The sequence below is a fragment of the Hoplias malabaricus genome, chromosome 11 (genome assembly GCF_029633855.1).
Source record: "Hoplias malabaricus isolate fHopMal1 chromosome 11, fHopMal1.hap1, whole genome shotgun sequence".
Classification (NCBI taxonomy): Eukaryota; Metazoa; Chordata; class Actinopteri; order Characiformes; family Erythrinidae; genus Hoplias; species Hoplias malabaricus.
In genome coordinates this window covers 11,177,867-11,187,708 of record NC_089810.1, presented here as the reverse complement: position 1 = coordinate 11,187,708, position 9,842 = coordinate 11,177,867, and positions in this window count along the sequence as shown.

Here is a 9,842-nt window from a genome sequence, read left to right as displayed (position 1 = left end):
AAATGAACAGAAATGTGACAATTTCTGAGAAACAGCAATAACAGCTTGTGTAAATAAAGTTAATTTGCATATCTCAAAGGGCAGCTCCCATAGATAAACTTCTTCTTTTAAATAGATATAGAAACTGACTGCTTTGCCTATTTCTCTGATTTGTTTGAAATTAAAATCTTCTTCTTGGGAAAATATGAACAATTTCTGTGTGTAAATGTAAGGTCTATAGCGTTAATTTAGCAGTTAGCAGTGATTTATCTTGTAGGAAACTATATTGTGGGAAGTGTGTTGGTTGAAGTTTCTGAATAACTTTATGGCCTGAAATTCAGTACAAGGACACACACCCAGCTGCCAGTGACCTGCTGATCATGACATTCATTTGTGTCCAAGAAATGAACCATGCTGCTCCACAGGTTCAATAGTGTAAAGCAGGCCCACATAGACCACCTAATGACATTGGTAAGCTCTTGTCGACCAGCCGTCCTTGCTTTACACTGATTATTTAGAGCTGTAGGAAAGTATTTTACAGCAGCTTTGATTCTGCATTCTTTAGCTCAGTGTGTTTTCATTTCTCCCTGGAAATGAGCACCTTTCTGAGAATAGCACCCGGCTATGGCAGTTTCTTCATCCACCAAGGCTGTTCGACCCAATGCCATAAAGTGGGCAATTTTCCTGCACTTCCTACATTTACCGTTTCTGGCAGCCGAGAACATTGCCTTTGAATGATGCACGGTAGTAGCTTTTGCTTTGATTTTTTTTTTTTTTTTTTTTTTTTTTTTTTTTGCTGCCAGTGTCCATTACTCTGGAGCTCGAGAGCCCACTTCTACTTTGCTTATCCCAGGATTTCAGGCTACCTGTTTTGATTGCATTTTAAGATTTGCTCCTTCCACCAATGCTGCTGTTAGTCTTTTTTTTTCTGAAGTACAAAAATACTTTAACTTATTCTAGAGATGAATAAATTCAATGAATAACATCTTCTGTTTTGGGTATTGCCATTTGCTCCCCCAATGTCAGACATTACCCATTATGATGCAAAAATAATATACATATATATAGTTAGTAGCAAATCATTTTTATTAATGTTAGTCCTGAGGTTTGGGTCAAACATGTCCGAATTTGAAACTGGAAAAAAAAATTGGAAAAATTAAATTTGACATGTGATGTACTGCAGTACACTTTGGATTGTCTTGGAGCCTTGAATGAAGCTTGGCGCACAGCTTGGTGAGCTCCTGACTGCAGAAGTACAGAGTCCCAGTCCACCCAGACACTCCTTAACAGTAGTCATCCTCTTCATCAGACATCAGATCTGATGCCCCTCCAGAATTTCATCTTCATTGAACATTTTCATGCTGGGTTTCTGCATTTGCAAACACACTGATGGCACAACACATTTTCTATTTTAACAGAAAAAAGGATAACATTAGCTACTGTTACATGTTTTCATTTGTCTTTATAAGATAAACCTTAATCGAATGTAAATTTAAAAATTTCACAAGCTTGCTTCTCCTTTTAGTGCCATTTCCTCAGTTTTATATATTATTAATAATAAATATCAATGAGGCCTGTATACATAGCTACCCAGAATCACTGGGCACTTTGCAGAAACACACCCTAGTCCATTCCAGGGTATGACATACTCACACTGGCACTCACAGCAGTGGATAATTCTGCATAGCCTATTCACTTACTAACATGTGTTTTTAGATTGTGGAAAGAAACCTGGGGCACACTTCTCCAAGGGTGAGGATCAAACAAAGGGAACTCAAAATCCTGAAGCTACCAGTGATTCTACCTATTACACTACTGTGTAGCCCATATTTATGATGGCTTAAAATGTACATATCCACTCTAAATCAAAATATGATTTGTAGATTCCCTCTATCATATTATATTACCAAATAACATGATCCATTTAGCCTTCAGATTAGCCTTCTCATTGCTCTAACATATATATTACAGTGAAGGATGGATTCCAAAATGGATTGCATAATGATTTATATTAAATAAATATTAATTTATTTGTTTGTTTGCTTATTTTTCAAGCAAATACATCTCTGAAAGCCTGATGGATTCTCTCTAGTATATGAAATGTTATTAAGGTTTTGGCTAGAGTTGTCAGGACACAACACAAGAAGCAGAAGACAAGATAATATCCGGTGAATTATTGTTGTAAACACAGACAAGCGTGCAAAACTGAACAATGAAGAAAAGACGACAGATGAAAAAAGGTTTACAAATGTGCGAAACATCAACCAACCAACACACACACACACACACACACACACAAACACAAACTCCCTGTTACTGCAGGATAAACCTTTAACTTTCTGGGAAGATTCACTGCTGTGAGAATTTGATGGCAGTCTATAGATCGTTAGAGTGGTCTGAGACAAATGTTTCAAGATTAGTTCTATTAACAAAATCCACTCCAAATCAGTAGCCCATTGGTTGGAAATTCAACACTCCAGAGATTGCAATTTCACTGGTTCACATCCTAAAACTGGGAGTCTTTATATTTTCCTATCCAATACTTGCCATTAGGCAGTGTGAGCTGACACATGTCACTGCATCCCATTTTAATGCCAACGTTTTTTTTTCTATAGATGTAATAAAAGCTGTGTTCACTAATGAATGTATCTTAAATGTCAAAATTCACAAATTAGAGGGTTTATCTGGCTGTTAATAATCTGTGCAAGTTGACGTAGTAAGTGTGGGTGATAATCTGTGACTGTGATAAGGTGAACTGGAGCAGAACTGGGGCAAGCGAGAATGAGAAATCTAAGGGAATCTGTTTATTATCCGAACTCTCTTTGGAAGTCAGCATTGTGAAATGAGTTAAAGACATGACATGAACCCTTATGTAATACATGTACTTCTTTGCAAATTTTGATGAGGATGATTTTAGGACTTGTAATGCATTGACACATTTTTTATAGTACAGGCAATTTGCAAAAACAAAGTGCATCATGCACTTTTAAAATAGCTTGTATGTGTGAAATGAAGACCTGAGCCAGAAAACAAACTAAACTAAATGCATGCCCACATACAGCCCGGCTTTGATGGCAGTGTTACAAAGTAAAATCATTTTAAAAGTGGACAGGTTTTCACAGGTTTTTGCAGGTTTTCCAGCGTCCAGCCACTGCTCCACTGAGATACTTCACACAGGCCTCATGGGTATAATCTAAAAGGCCTAAGTGCTTTTCACTGAACCCTAATTGCAGCAGCTCTTTCAATAAATCAAAGGGCACTTTATCTTACAAAAACTTTTCAAGCCACTTGTTCTTTCTCATTAGACTGCTTTGTGGACACTGATTAAAATATGTGTTTGACTAAATCACACTAAAAACTTTGTGCTGCTCTTATTGGGACTTTCGTTTTTTTTTTTTTTTTTTTTATCTCTCGAACATTTAGCATAACGCTGCTGTTGCAAAAGACATTTAAATCTCTGACACTTTATAGGGCAGAGAAAAAACTTTCTTAGTTGCTTAGTTTCTAAGTGGGTATCTTAATGTAAGATGTTTGGTAGAGCATAACTTCTTATATGAACTCACTCTTATATGAGCATTAAGCATATTGGCATGAAGTATATATAATTATTCTGTATATCTATCCATCTTAATAACAACTTCCATAAAAAGATGTAAGCACATAAGGGACTAAGGTCACCATGCACAACAGCAATTGGACAACTAAAGCTCTGGCACAGCACAAGTGCATTTATTGGAGTGATTACACCTCCACCAGTACCTTTACAATGAACATAAGTAGTGTTAAGTAGTGATTCAAAACTAATCATCCAAATTTAGCACCTGACCTCCTTAATGCTGCTGTGGCGGAATGCCATGAAATCTTCCCATAGATGTTTTTACACCTAGCACAAAGCCTTCCCAGAAGAGAAGAGGCTGTTACTGCAGTGAATGAGGCTAATCTCTATACTTGTACCCTTAATTTCAGAAGACATGATGGACAAGCATGTGTCCAGAAACTTTAACCAATTAACTGTAGAAATCACAGGGGATTTCACTGGGTTTAGGAATCACTACTTTGTGTTTATAGCATTATAACAACTGGATTATAGGGAACTGTAATTTCTAGTCCTAATTTAACACACACAATCTCGCCAAGGTCTTGCTGAGCATCTGGATGTTAGAGCCATATTTGATAGATTAGAATGGAAGCTAAGCCCCCTACACTGACAGATCTCCATGATCAGATTTAGGCCCAGTGCCATTTAAGCCAGGCTAATAATCACTGGCAGGCCAGTAGAAACGGACTGTCTATCAGTCCTGATCTGTATCAGAATATTTAAAGCAGCTGGACGACTGCTGTCTGAGTCAGTGGAAGATGATGATAAAGCAAACTGTCACAATGTGTTAAGATGTCTCTAAATGTTAGAATTTTGACTCTAGCATGCTTCATTTTATAGAGTCTTGTCATTTTACTGGGGAAAAAAAATATGTGTATAACAATATTTGACTGTATTTCTCAGTTCTCAAAGCAGTAACAGAAAATGACAGATTTCGCCAATCTTAGCACCAGGTATTGTAAAAGTACAGGTATTGGTCTGATATTAGCAGAAAATTCTGAAATAGTACTACAGATAAAACGTCTGATGAGAGGGAGTGTGAATATACTAATATAGTATATTAAAAGGAAGTGCAAATATACAGGAAGCTGCAGGCCAAATTCTGTGGATAATCACATATGTGCACAACTATATTTAATATTGGTAATAAATACATTTATTTTATCTTTGTTTCCTTTTTTTGTTCAAACATTGTAATAAGTCAATTGAGAGTCGCTTTTGTGGCCTATGCGGTTGGAGTGACTTTATAGCTTGATAAGACAGTACACTGCTCCATTATTTCCTGCTCTCCATGGTCTCCAGTCATGTTTTAGCAAGCTAAATGTTTTAATGAATGAATTTCATTGGTAGTTCAAACACATGTTGTATGACATGTAGTCTTAGCTTTGGTTTTGTTATGTATTAGTTTGTCTGGGCCAGCTGATGTCATATGGACATTCCAATATATTTGCACTGAAGTATCTAGCTCTATTTCCTCTCCTGATGACCACACATATATTATCTCACATGCTATTTGTGGAGATATATTAATCCTTGTGGTCCACAGTTTGTTAGAGTTTTAGTTAGGTAGCAGTTTTAATGTAGTTTATGGTTCATAGATCACTCCTATAAAGTAGAGTCATACATGAAGCTATGTGGGGTTAAAATGTCCAGTACTGTTATGTTCATAACAATATCTAATAATATAATATATGACTTCTAATCAAATTGCTTATTAAAACGGTTGTGTAATTAAGCAATATCACTTGAGAGTGAGTACTGTTATACTGCAGCTTTGTGACTATGACTGCATTACAGACATTCTGATGTTCATCATAATAGCATGGGTTTCAGTGTGATATTTCATTACCACAATTTATTACAATTTATTAACAGCAATAAAGAACTTTAAATTATGATTTTTTTCTATTAAAATTTACGAATTTAATTGCACCTAGAATATATATTTAATATATATATATATATATTATATATTCTAAATGGGTCCCCAAACTCTACTTCCTCTGCAGAAGACATGCTGGTGGGATTGAGAAGATCTTTGAAGTATTCCTTCCACCGCCTAATGACGTCCCCAGTCGATGTCAACAGTTCCCCACCCCCACCCCACCATATACAGTGTTGGTGAAAAACTGCTTTCCCCTCCTGAGTCGCCTGATGGTTTGCCAGAAACTTCTCGGAGCCAACCGAAAGTCGTTTTCTATGTTCTCACCAAACTCCTCCCACACCCAAGTTTTTGCCTCAGCGACAGCTGAAGCCATGAGCCGCTTGGCCCCTCGGTACCTGTCAACTGCCTCCAGAGTCCCCCGAGCCAATCAGGCTCAATAGGACTCTTTCTTCAGCTTGACAGCCTCCCTCACCCGGGTTGTCCACCACCGAGTGCGGGGATTGCCACCACGACACCCCTGCAGCCACAGCTCCATTCAGCCGCCTCAACAATGGAGGTCCGGAACATGGACCATTCAGACTCAGTGTCACTGGTCTCCCCCGGCATGCAGTCGAAGCTCTGCCGGATGTGAGAGTTGAGGATCTTTCTGACAGGTTCCTCTGCCAAACGTTCCCAGCAAACACTCAGCACACATTTAGGCCTGCCAGGTCTGTCCGGCATCCTCCCCCGCCATCTGATCCAACTCACCACCAGGTGATCAGCTGACAGCTCAACACTGTCCAAAACATATGGCCGCAGGTCCGATGATACGACTACAAAGTCAATCATTGAAATGCGGCCTAGGGTTATCCTGATGCCAGGTGTACTTGTGGACACCCTTATGCTCGAACATGGTGTTCGTAATAGACAAACTGTGACAGGCACAGAAATCCAATAACTGAACACCACTCGGGTTCAGATCAGCGGGGCTGTTCCTCTCAATCACGCCCCTCCAGCGTGAAAGTCCCCCAGCAGAACAATGAAGTCCCCAGAATGAGTGTTCTCCAGCACCCCCTCTAGGGTCCCCAAGAAGGCAGGGTACTCTGAACTGCTGTTTGATGCATAAGCACACACAAACATCAGAGCCCTTTCCCCAACCCAAAGGCGCAGGGAAATTACCCTCTCGTACAGGCAACCCCAACGTACAGGTGCTAAGCCGGGGGGCTATGAGTAAGCCCATTCCTGCCTTATACCTCTCACCCTGGGCAACTCCAGAGTGAAAGAGCATCCAGCCCCTCTCAAGGAGACCCAGAGCCCATACCGTGTGTCGAGGTGAGCCCAACTATATCTAGCCGGTACATCTCAACTTTGCGCACTAGCTCAGACTCTTTTCCCACCAGAGAGGTTATATTCCACGTTCCAAAAGCCAGTTTCAGTAACCGAGGATCAGAAAGCCAGGGCCCCCGACCCCGGCTGCCACCCGATCCACAATGCACCAGACCCAGATTACTACCTCTCCCACAGGTGGTGGGCCCATGTGACCCATGTTACTCCTTCAGGCTGAGCCCGGCCAGAACCCATGAGTGAAAGTCCGGCCACCAGGCGCTCGCCAAGGAGCCCCTCCCCCAGGCCTGGCTCCAGGGTGAGGCCCCGGTAACCCTACTTCAGGCAAGGGAGGCTGTGTCCCTGTTCTTGGTCTGTTCATCTTGGTCTTTATAGATCACTCTTTGTCTGGCCCATCACCTAGGACCAATTTGCCTTGGTAGAGCCTACCCCGACAACATAGCTCCTAGGCTCACGCAGGCACGCAAACCCCTCCACCACGTTAAGGTGGTGATCCAGGGAGGGGTATGTATATATTTATATATTCTGTCTTGTGTGACCGAATATGGGCCTATTGATACCTTTGGAAACAGAAGGCCATTTTAGTGTTGTAACTGGAGAGCTGAGATCTTGGAGAATTATTATACAGAGCTCATCCTTGGTTAACTGATGGTGTTCGTTTTGAATGGTTGAAACTTGGATGATGTTTCAAGCACAGGTTCTAAGAATTGAATAAAAATAAAATAAAAAATAAAAGCTCTCATGGCTTTCAAAATAAGGGGCCTGGTGTGTACAAGTGCAATATGTTTTTACTTCACCAGCGTTAAGACAACTACCATATAAGAGGATAATATTTGAAAGGTTTGAATCAATGAGGGTTTATTTTTCCAAGAATAACAAAATGAATTACATCCCTATAAGAAAAAATTGATGGCTACACTCATTTTAGACAGCAGTCAGAATAAACCTCTGAAAAGAATTTTGATCTGAGTCGGTTCATACACAACATGCCACACTCACACTAACTTGCCATTGTGGGTATGTATGTTACCTTAGGCCAGCTTTTTACAACCAGAGAAAGAGCAGAACAAATACGGTGTTTATGGGCAGCACAAGTTGAAATATTAAAACTTAATCTGTAAAACTTCTCAATGGAAATAAAACCCTCTGGATCAGAATAACAACAGAATCCATGTCTTGCCACAGGTATAATGGCATTTTGAGAGGAATCTGCTTTGCTGTCTGAACTCTGAATCGCCGTCTGAGCACATCGACTTAAACCCGCACACGTTGCAAGGTACCTGCTGATGCTGTAGAACTCCTCTTTAAAATTCCCTCTTGTGTGATTTTGCTAACGGTTAAAAGAACTCTACTGTAAAGCTGAGTGATACACGTAGAGTTAAAAGTCCCTGTGCTGTTTTACTCTATATCAGCTCTCATAGAATGTGTCTTTTCCAGTTAATTGACTTGGATTGAAAATAACTATTGTATAATTTTATTATTTATAGAGTGCTTTTCACAACTGGGCTTTTAACAAAGCAGCTTTCCAGAACTCCAGATCCTGGCCCAAACTATGATGCTGAGGGGACAGTGGCAATGAAACATGTTCTCAGAAATGAGGAAAAAAAGCTTAAGGGGATCAAGACTTAATACTGGAGCAAAACAATGAAACAATAAGAGAATTATAAATGAAAAATAAATCAGTGTTCACTAGAGGAAATACAAAATAAAAAGGCCTAAAAATAAGTCTGAAATTGGATATAATTTGTAATAGTAGATTAACCAATGAAGCCAAAAATACAATCCCCATTAGCTTTTCATAGACGTTTTATTCTTACATTGACGTTTCTGAGTGTCCTTGTTTTTCAAGGGCATTATACTTATTCTCATGCTGCTGATTGTCTAGCAGTCTAACAAGTCTAACTGTATAACAAGGGTGGTGTTAAGAGTGTGTAGTGTGAGGCAAGTGAATGCTGAGCATTTCTAGTTAGAGTAAAGAAACGGCCCAGTCTCATTAGCCAGTCAGTGGTGGTGAAGGTGCGACACACTGACATATGCAGGGAGGTAATTATGGAGTAAGAGTACTGCAAAAAAAAAAAAAAAGAAAAATAAATTAAGGAAAAAACTATCTTGTGCATACTCATCTACATTCGTACATACACGTTTAAGTTGTACACAGACGTCTGTTTTCATACATACGTGTATGAATGCAATCTCACAAACACTAAGTTGACATGCAGTGTGTGTTTTGTATGAATACATTTATGAATATGACTTGAATTATTATGGTTACAACTTCTAGATTAAGAGCATGAAATGAAAAGTGAGAAAACTATCAAAAACATGTCACTGAAATCAGGCAAGATGCATTGAGCAGATGACCAATCGATTCGATACAGTGCACATGCATAGTCTGCTGAGTCAGCAGAAGAATGGCTGAAGGAACAGTGGCAGCAGAATAGCTGAGGGAGTGAGTGGAAGCTCAGCTATGACTAAGGTACAGCTTTTATTCTTTTGTCTGTTAAACAGTTGCAGAATATGATTTGTTTCTATGAGATGATGTTAAGTCTATGTAACTTAATAAACCACACGGCCATATTTATCCTTGTGTGTAATAGTGTTAAATGGTGCAGGCTGAAAGAGGTGCAATGATTTGTTTTTAATTTAAGTTATTGTTGTAGCGTTGGGGGCTAACAATGACTTGAATACTCATCCAGGAATACGTTTTATATATTGTATAACCAATTAGCTTCTTCCAGGGCTAAGCTTATATTTATTTTTTGAAAAGCCATAATGTAACACTAGTTACAGGGAACCTGTTGAGTTAAATATTTTCCTAAAGTTTCATATTGTTAAAAAAAGCCTTTGTAAGGTAATTGATTGGAAATGCTTAAATAAAATACAAAAATAATTAATTTATTAACATTTGATCACAACAGATGTGTGAAAATCATGATGAATGTTTATTCCCTCCCTCAAACAAAATCATATGTATATATATATATATATATATATATATATATATATATATAGGCAAAAGAAAACAAACAAACAAACAAAAAAACAGTATTTCTCAGT